At 44.1% G+C, this 7,829-nt stretch overlaps 1 non-coding gene across 1 annotated transcript; it reads right to left on the bottom strand.

Annotated features, from left to right (window-relative positions):
* Positions 1–4,563: 4,563 nt before the first annotated feature.
* Positions 4,564–4,670, bottom strand: LOC112086274. The gene has a single exon (XR_002899396.1). It is a non-coding gene; the product is annotated as a small nucleolar RNA R71 (small nucleolar RNA).
* Between the last annotated feature and the right edge of the window lie 3,159 nt (positions 4,671–7,829).

The raw sequence follows: 7,829 nt of genomic DNA, 5'->3' as shown, positions 1-7,829 counted from the left end.
CAGCAAGTGATGGTTTCTCTATCTATTGGGAAGTATGAAGATGAGATTCTATGTGATGTTATTCCCATGGGTTCGAGTCATGTGTTGCTAGGCAGACCGTGGCAATCAGATCGTAGGGTGATACACGACGGTTATACCAACAAGCACTCATTCGAATTCAAAGGTCGCAAAATTACCCTCCTACCTCTCACGCCTACCGAGATTTACCAGGATCAGATCCAGATGAAGCTCAAGGAGAAGGAGAAAGTCGCCAACAGCCTCTACATAAACCACAGTGAATTTTCTAAACTCTTTGATCCTGAAATGACTACTTTTATGTTTGTGTACAAGGAATCCCTTGTTAGTACTAACCCTTCACAGGAGCTTCCTAGTGCTATGTTTGAGATTTTGCAGGAATACAAGGACGTTTTTCCAGTAGAAATTCCACCAGGGCTACCTCCAATTCGCGGGATAGAGCATCAGATTGACTTGGTACCAGGGTCAGCCTTACCTAACAGGCCGGCATACCGAACCAATCCTGTAGAGACTAAGGAGCTGCAGAAGCAAGTGGAAGAGCTGATGAGCAAGGGACATATCCGAGAAAGCTTGAGTCCATGTGCGGTTCCAGTTCTGTTGGTGCCAAAGAAAGATGGTTCCTGGAGGATGTGTGTAGACTGCCGAGCTATCAACAACATCACTGTGAAGTATAGGCATCCGATTCCAAGACTAGACGATATGCTGGATGAGCTCTGTGGATCGACAATCTTCTCTAAGATAGACTTGAAGAGTGGGTATCATCAGATCAGAATGAAGGAAGGGGATGAATGGAAGACGGCGTTCAAGACAAAGCAAGGACTCTACGAGTGGCTAGTTATGCCGTTTGGTCTCACCAATGCTCCCAGCACCTTCATGAGACTAATGAACCATGCCCTGAGACCATTCATTGGCGTGTTCGTAGTTGTTTATTTCGACGACATCCTTATCTACAGTAAAGGTTTGGAAGAGCATCTAGACCACATCAGATCGGTTCTTGATGTTCTTCGCTCTCAATCTCTCTTTGCTAATTTATCTAAATGTTCATTCTGCACTAACGAAATTGTTTTCTTAGGCTTTGTAGTAAGTGCAGGAGGAGTTAAAGTAGATGAAGAGAAGATAAAAGCTATCAAGGAGTGGCCAACCCCCAAGAATATTGGAGAAGTCCGAAGTTTCCATGGTTTAGCAGGATTCTACAGGCGTTTTGTTCGTGATTTCAGCACCATAGCCGCGCCCTTAACCGAAGTAATCAAGAAAGACGTGGGGTTCTGATATGTTCATAATTTGCATCATTTAGGTTGCATAAATCATTCCAAATCATGTTTTATTTCATGCATTTTAGGTCCTTAGGGTTTGTTTTAGAACTTAGGAGATGCATTAGGTCCCAATGAGTCTTTGCATGTTTTGAGTGTCTATCAGGTGAATATGGAGCTGAAAAGATGAATCCAGGAGGTGGAATGGTGAGCAAAGAGTGAAAAAGTGGAAAAATTAGGTCTTGGGAGATTTTCGGCCATTCTCGCTGGCCAGGAAGGTTTCACCGGCCATTTTCATGTACCGCGGGAAGCTTTACCGGCCATTTCCATGTACCGCGAACGAAGTGTATCGGCCAAAATCTCCGGGTTTGAACGAGTCTCAGAAATCGCCTGTCCGGGGAGCCTTCCGGTCCGATTCAGACGGCGGGTCCTTCATAGAAGTTGGAGAGCATTGGAGCATGGTCTCATAGCAAGTAGAATCGTGGAATTCGGACGCGTGAGCAGAGAGATAAGCTAGTCGGAAGGAACCCCTGTCTCGCAGGTATTCCGGACCGAGCAGATCAGTCTTGAAGGATGCGAAGGACGGTGCACTTCCAGGCCGATTCAGTTTCCGGGGCCTTCATGAGAATCAGAGACATTTGAGTCTTCTTTCCAGAACATCCAAGATCAGTCAATTCGGAGCTTTGAGCAGAAAGATACGGTCTCCGGAATGGACACATGTCTAGGCGCCTCCCTCTGGTCGTGTAAATGCGCTTCAAAGATGTGCCCTCCAGGAAACCTTACACTTCCCAAGCACTGAAACTTCCTTCATCAAAGTTGGAGATAAATGAGTCCTCCGTCTTCTGAAACCGGAATTACTCAATTCGGACAGGTCTCCAGGAAGTTACACTCTCCGGAATGCGAGATGGTCCAGACAGCCCAGGATGACTAAGTTAAACATGCCGCGATTTCAATGCCACGGTCCACACTTGGCCGTGGCAACTTTTGTGCACCCTCGGCCAATGACACGATATAAATGCCACGGTGTGAGGCTTGGCCGTGGCAACATCTTGCAACCTTCGGCGATTAGCACGAGCTTAATGCCACGGTCTGGGACTTGACCGTGGCAAATGAACAAGTGGCTGGAGATAACTTCTACACAGTTTCGACTTTTGACACGATCTCAATGCCATGGCCTGAGACTTGGCCGTGGCAAGCATATACTTGGCTGGGAAGGACTTCACATACATGCGGGTTTTGGCACGGTCTGAATGCCACGGTCTGGGGGTTTGACCGTGGCAACCTTTACATATCTTCGGCGTTTGACACGGTTAACTTGCCACGAGTCCCAGATGAAGCTTAATCAGACCGTGGCATCAAAATGAACCAAGAACACAATGAAGTCTTTGACACGGTCAGGAATGCCACGGTCACACCAAGGACACACCAGACCGTGGCAAACCCTTCTTTGCCCATCAAGGCCGGGTCAGTACCCGGTTTGTTCCGGGTTGACCCGGTTCGCCCAAGCTTCCTTTATAAGGTTTTTAGACCTAATTTGTGAAGGGACTTAATCTACTTTTAGTTTTTTTTTCCCCCCTTTGTGAAAAACCACTTAATACACTTTGTTTTAGAGTTTTTAAATCGATTTGCAGTTTCTTTCCATCTTGTTCATCATTTCTATTCATCAAAATCAACTTCTAATCATGATTAACAACACATCTTGCAAAGGATCTAGTGTGTTGATCATGATTAGTGAGTAGTTACCTTAATGAGGTTCTAGATGTGTAGGTTAGGGTGCTAAAGTGTTAGATTAGGAGTGTTTAGGGCTAGATTCATTAGTTCATTTCTCTAAACAACTATTCTCTATGCTAGATCCTTGATAATCACTTGAGATCTAGATTCTGGGAATTTCATGCACCAAAAGTGTTTGATGAAATTCCTGAAAGAGTTGTGTTAGAGGTTTAAGTAATTTTTCATCATGGGAATGATTTGTTAAATGCTTGAATGATCATTGAGAACTGTTTATTAATGCATATTGATTCATATTTCACAAATGGGAATTTGGTTTGAAAATGGATTAGTATAGGGGTTAATACCTTCATGAGAGGATTAACATAGATTAGAGTTCTTAATCACTTGAATCATGTCTCATCATTGTCATTAGCATTCCTAGTTTAACACCAAAGCACCCTAACCATCTATCATGTCTAGAATCTCATACCTCCATCATATCTTATTCACACCATTTGTCATTGTCATTAGTCTTTAATCCTGTTTATGTTTATAGTTGTCTCTAGATTAATCAAGACCCACTCTTGTTTGCTTGAATTAAGAACTTGATCATATAGCTTAGTGTCTAACACCACATCTGGATTGATAAACCTCTTTGTGCTACATTGACAAGGGGATTGATAGCCCTGAGACCCTAAAAAGTCTTGTCTATCAATTGGCGCCGTTGCCAAATTGTGGCTTGATTAGCATTAAGCTCTGATCTGTTCTTGAGATCAAGTGCTTACTTTCTTGTTTTTACTGATTCCTTTCAAGTTCTGTTTGTGATTTCAGGTGTATGAACACCAGGTCTAGATCAAGAAGCTGTGGTCCTCCTTTTCCTCTAAACGACAACATCAACCTTTTGGTACCAAGGAGGAGAAGAGACAGACGTGGTAGACAAATTGATCAGACTGAGATGGCAGAACAAGGAGCTCACGTCGTAGATATAGAACAACCAGTTCAAGAGCAACAGGCTCAGGGTAATAGAGCTGGTAATGGAGTTGGTCAAGGGCTTCATCAGGGTAATGTTCATCAGGAACAGGTGCACCATCAACAAGCTTATGTCCACCAAGGACAAGCTCAAGCTCATCAACAAAGGCATCAGGCCAATGTTCAGCAAGGACACCAGGTGCACCACCAACCCCACCCTTTCCAACCACAGCAAAGAAGATATGAGCAACCCCAAGTCTATGTTGGAGAGAATGACAGGGCCAATGCTCATCAGTATGGAGCTGGTATTCAGGCACCACCTGTGCAAAACAACAACTTTGAAGTGAAAGCATCATTGCTGAATATGGTCCAGAACTCAAGATTCCATGGGTTAGCAATGGAAGATCCCTTGGAACACTTGGACCAGTTTGATAAGGTGTGTGATCTGACCAAGATAAATGGAGTTTCAGAAGACAGCTTCAAGCTAAGACTATTTCCATTCAGTCTTGGTGATAAAGCTCATCAATGGGAGAAGAATCTTCCAAGAGGCTCCATTCAAACCTGGGAGCAATGCAAGCAAGCCTTCTTATCTAAGTTCTTCTCCACCTCAAGAACTGCAAAACTGAGGAACCAAATCTCTAGCTTCACTCAGCACAGCAATGAAAGTTTTGGTGAAGCATATGAGAGATTCAGGAGCTACACAAACCAATGCCCACACCATGGGTTTAGTGAGGCTTCTCTTCTCAGCACACTGTATAGGGGAGCTCTTCCCAAGATTAGAAACCAGCTGGATACTGCTTCCAATGGGAACTTTCTGGGTAAAGAGATACATGCTGCTTTAGAGCTAGTAGAGAACTTAGCATTGAGCAATGACACTTATGGTGAAGACTATGACAGATCAAATAGGTCTGAAGGTTCAAGCTCATAACAGAGGCTCACCAGAGAAGTTAAGGAGTTGAGGAGTGAATTGGACAAGCTGAAATTCACCACTCAGAAGCCAATGCATTTTGTTGGAGAGTATGAGGAACCTTCTCAAATTTTTGAGAACATAAGTGAAGAAGGTCTTACCCAAGAGGAGCTCAACTACATTGGGAATCAGAGGTTCCAAAGATATCAGTATGGTAATGCCAATCCAAACCTCTCTTACAGGAACACCAATGTAGCTAACCCACAAGACCAGGTCTATCCCAATTCTCAAGCTCCAAAGAACTTTGTTCCCAAGAACAACTTTCAAGGGTCATTCCAACCCAAGAATCAATTTGGTCAGAATCAGAGTTTTGGTCAGCAACAGCAACCATTTCAGGGCACTGGTTACACTTCACAGCAGCCAAAGGCACCACCAGGGTTTGGTCCACCACAGTTCCAACAGCAGGCGCCGGTTCAACAACAGTTTCAGCCACCAATGGTCCAACAGCAGCCACAGATGGGTACAGATATGGTTGGTATTCTGCAACAACTACTTCAGGGTCAACAGACTATGCAGCAGGAAATCAAGGAACTGAAGCAAAACCAGGCATCAAGCTCAAGGAACCAAGGTCACCTACCTGGAAAACCAGAACCCAACCCCAAGGAATATGCCAAAGCAATTACACTGAGGAGTGGCAAGGAATTACCTGGTATTGAGAACAACAAAGTGATCATTGAGGACAATGATCAACCTGAGGGGGAGGCAGCCTTAAAGGATGATCAAGTTGCTGAGAAACCAAGGACAGAAAAAGGTAAAGAGGTAGCAAAGGAACCAGAACCAGAGAAGAAGTATGTGCCACCACCTCCATACCAACCCAAGCTCCCATTTCCAGGGAGATTTAAGAAGCAACTAGTGAACAAGGCAAGAGCTGTATTTGAGAAGGCACTCAAAGAGACACCACTCGCAATGCCTCTCATTGATGCATTCCTAATGATGCCAAAGATGGGGAAGTTCTTGAAGGATGCAATTCTGAACAAGACAAAAGAGCTTCAAGGCATGGTAGTACTAAGTCATGAATGCAGTGCTATCATTCAGAAGAAGTCCATTCCAAGGAAGTTAACTGATCCAGGGAGCTTCACACTCCCTTGTGCCATTGGACCTCTTCTATTCTCTGGATGTCTTTGTGATTTAGGAGCATCAGTCAGCTTGATGCCATTCTCCATAGCTAAGAAGTTGGGCTTTAGAGTTTTCAAACCCTCAAGGATTTCTCTTATCCTTGCAGATAGATCAGTTAGATTGCCTGTAGGTATGTTGGAAGATCTACCTGTCAAGATAGGTGGTTTTGAAGTTCCAACAGATTTTGTTGTGCTGGAAATGGATGAGGAACCAGTAGATCCTCTCATCTTGGGCAGGCCATTCTTAGCAACTGCAGGAGCCATCATTGATGTGAGAGGTGGGATAATAGAGCTTCAACTTGGGTCTGAAAGGCTCAAGTTTGATGTGAATGAGATGATGAAGAAACCCACCATTGAAGGTCAATGTTTCTATGTGGAGACAATGGACCAGTTGGCTGATGAGTTGCTTGAGGAACTGAACACTGAGGATCCTCTTCAAGCTGCTCTAACTCAAGAACAAGGAGAGAATGAGCTCTTGGCTGAAGCAAGTGAAGGGTATAAGCTGTATCTGGACAATGCAAGAGAGCTGGGTCCTGAAACAAGGTTTTTGGAGCTGGAACAAAGAGGCTCTGAAGTCTTTGCTATCAAGGAATCAGTCACCAGCCAAAGCAACCTGGACCAGGACTGGAATGAGGCGGATGCACCCTCTGTTGAGCTCAAGCCTCTACCAACAGGGCTCAGGTATGCATTCTTAGGCCTAAACTCTACTTTTCCCGTGATCATAAATGATAACTTGCTGGAGCATGAGGAACGTGCATTACTTAGTGAAATAAGGAAATTCAGGAGAGCCATAGGGTATTCCTTGGCAGATATTAGAGGAATCTCTCCTGATATATGCACCCACAGGATCCACCTGGAGGACCAAGCCATGTCCTCTATTGAGCACCAACGTAGACTTAACCCCAACCTTAGGGAAGTGGTTAAGAAGGAGATACTAAAGCTTCTTGAGGCAGGGATAATTTACCCAATCTCTGACTCAAGATGGGTGTCTCCTGTTCACGTTGTGCCCAAGAAAGGTGGGATCACAGTGGTGAAAAACGATAAGGATGAACTCATAGCTCAAAGAACCATAACTGGACATCGCATGTGCATTGACTATAGGAAATTGAATTCTGCTTCTAGAAAAGATCATTTCCCTTTACCATTCATTGATCAAATGCTTGAAAGGTTAGCTAATCATCCTTATTTTTGTTTTCTCGATGGGTACTCTGAATTTTTTCAAATTCCCATAGACCCCCGGGATCAAGAGAAAACGACATTCACCTGCCCTTATGGCACTTATGCTTATAGGAGAATGCCCTTTGGTTTATGTAATGCACCAGCCACTTTTCAAAGATGTATGATGCACATTTTCTCTGACATTATTGAAGAGAAAGTTGAGGTGTTCATGGATGACTTTAGTGTCTATGGCTCCTCCTTCTCGGATTGTCTCTCTAATTTGACACAGGTGTTGGAGAGATGTGAGCAGCACAACTTGGTGCTGAACTGGGAGAAGTGTCATTTCATGGTGCAAGAAGGGATAGTCCTTGGGCACAAGATCTCTGAAAAGGGTATTGAGGTTGATAAGGCAAAGGTGGAAGTGATGGTGAATCTGCAAACCCCCACTTCAGTTAAAGGGATAAGGAGCTTCCTGGGTCATGCAGGGTTTTATAGAAGATTCATAAGGGACTTCTCAAGGATTGCCAGGCCCTTAACAAGACTGTTGTGTAAGGAAGTGGATTTCATCTTTGATGTTGAATGTGAAGAAGCCTTTAAGTTGATCAAGGAGGCATTGGTTAGTGCACCAATAGTTCAGGCACCAGA

The sequence above is a fragment of the Eutrema salsugineum genome, unplaced genomic scaffold (assembly GCF_000478725.1).
Source record: "Eutrema salsugineum unplaced genomic scaffold, Eutsalg1_0 scaffold_21, whole genome shotgun sequence".
NCBI classification, from domain to species: domain Eukaryota; kingdom Viridiplantae; phylum Streptophyta; class Magnoliopsida; order Brassicales; family Brassicaceae; genus Eutrema; species Eutrema salsugineum.
The sequence above is the reverse complement of the archived record's forward strand: the minus strand, read 5'-3'. Positions and strand labels throughout refer to the sequence as shown.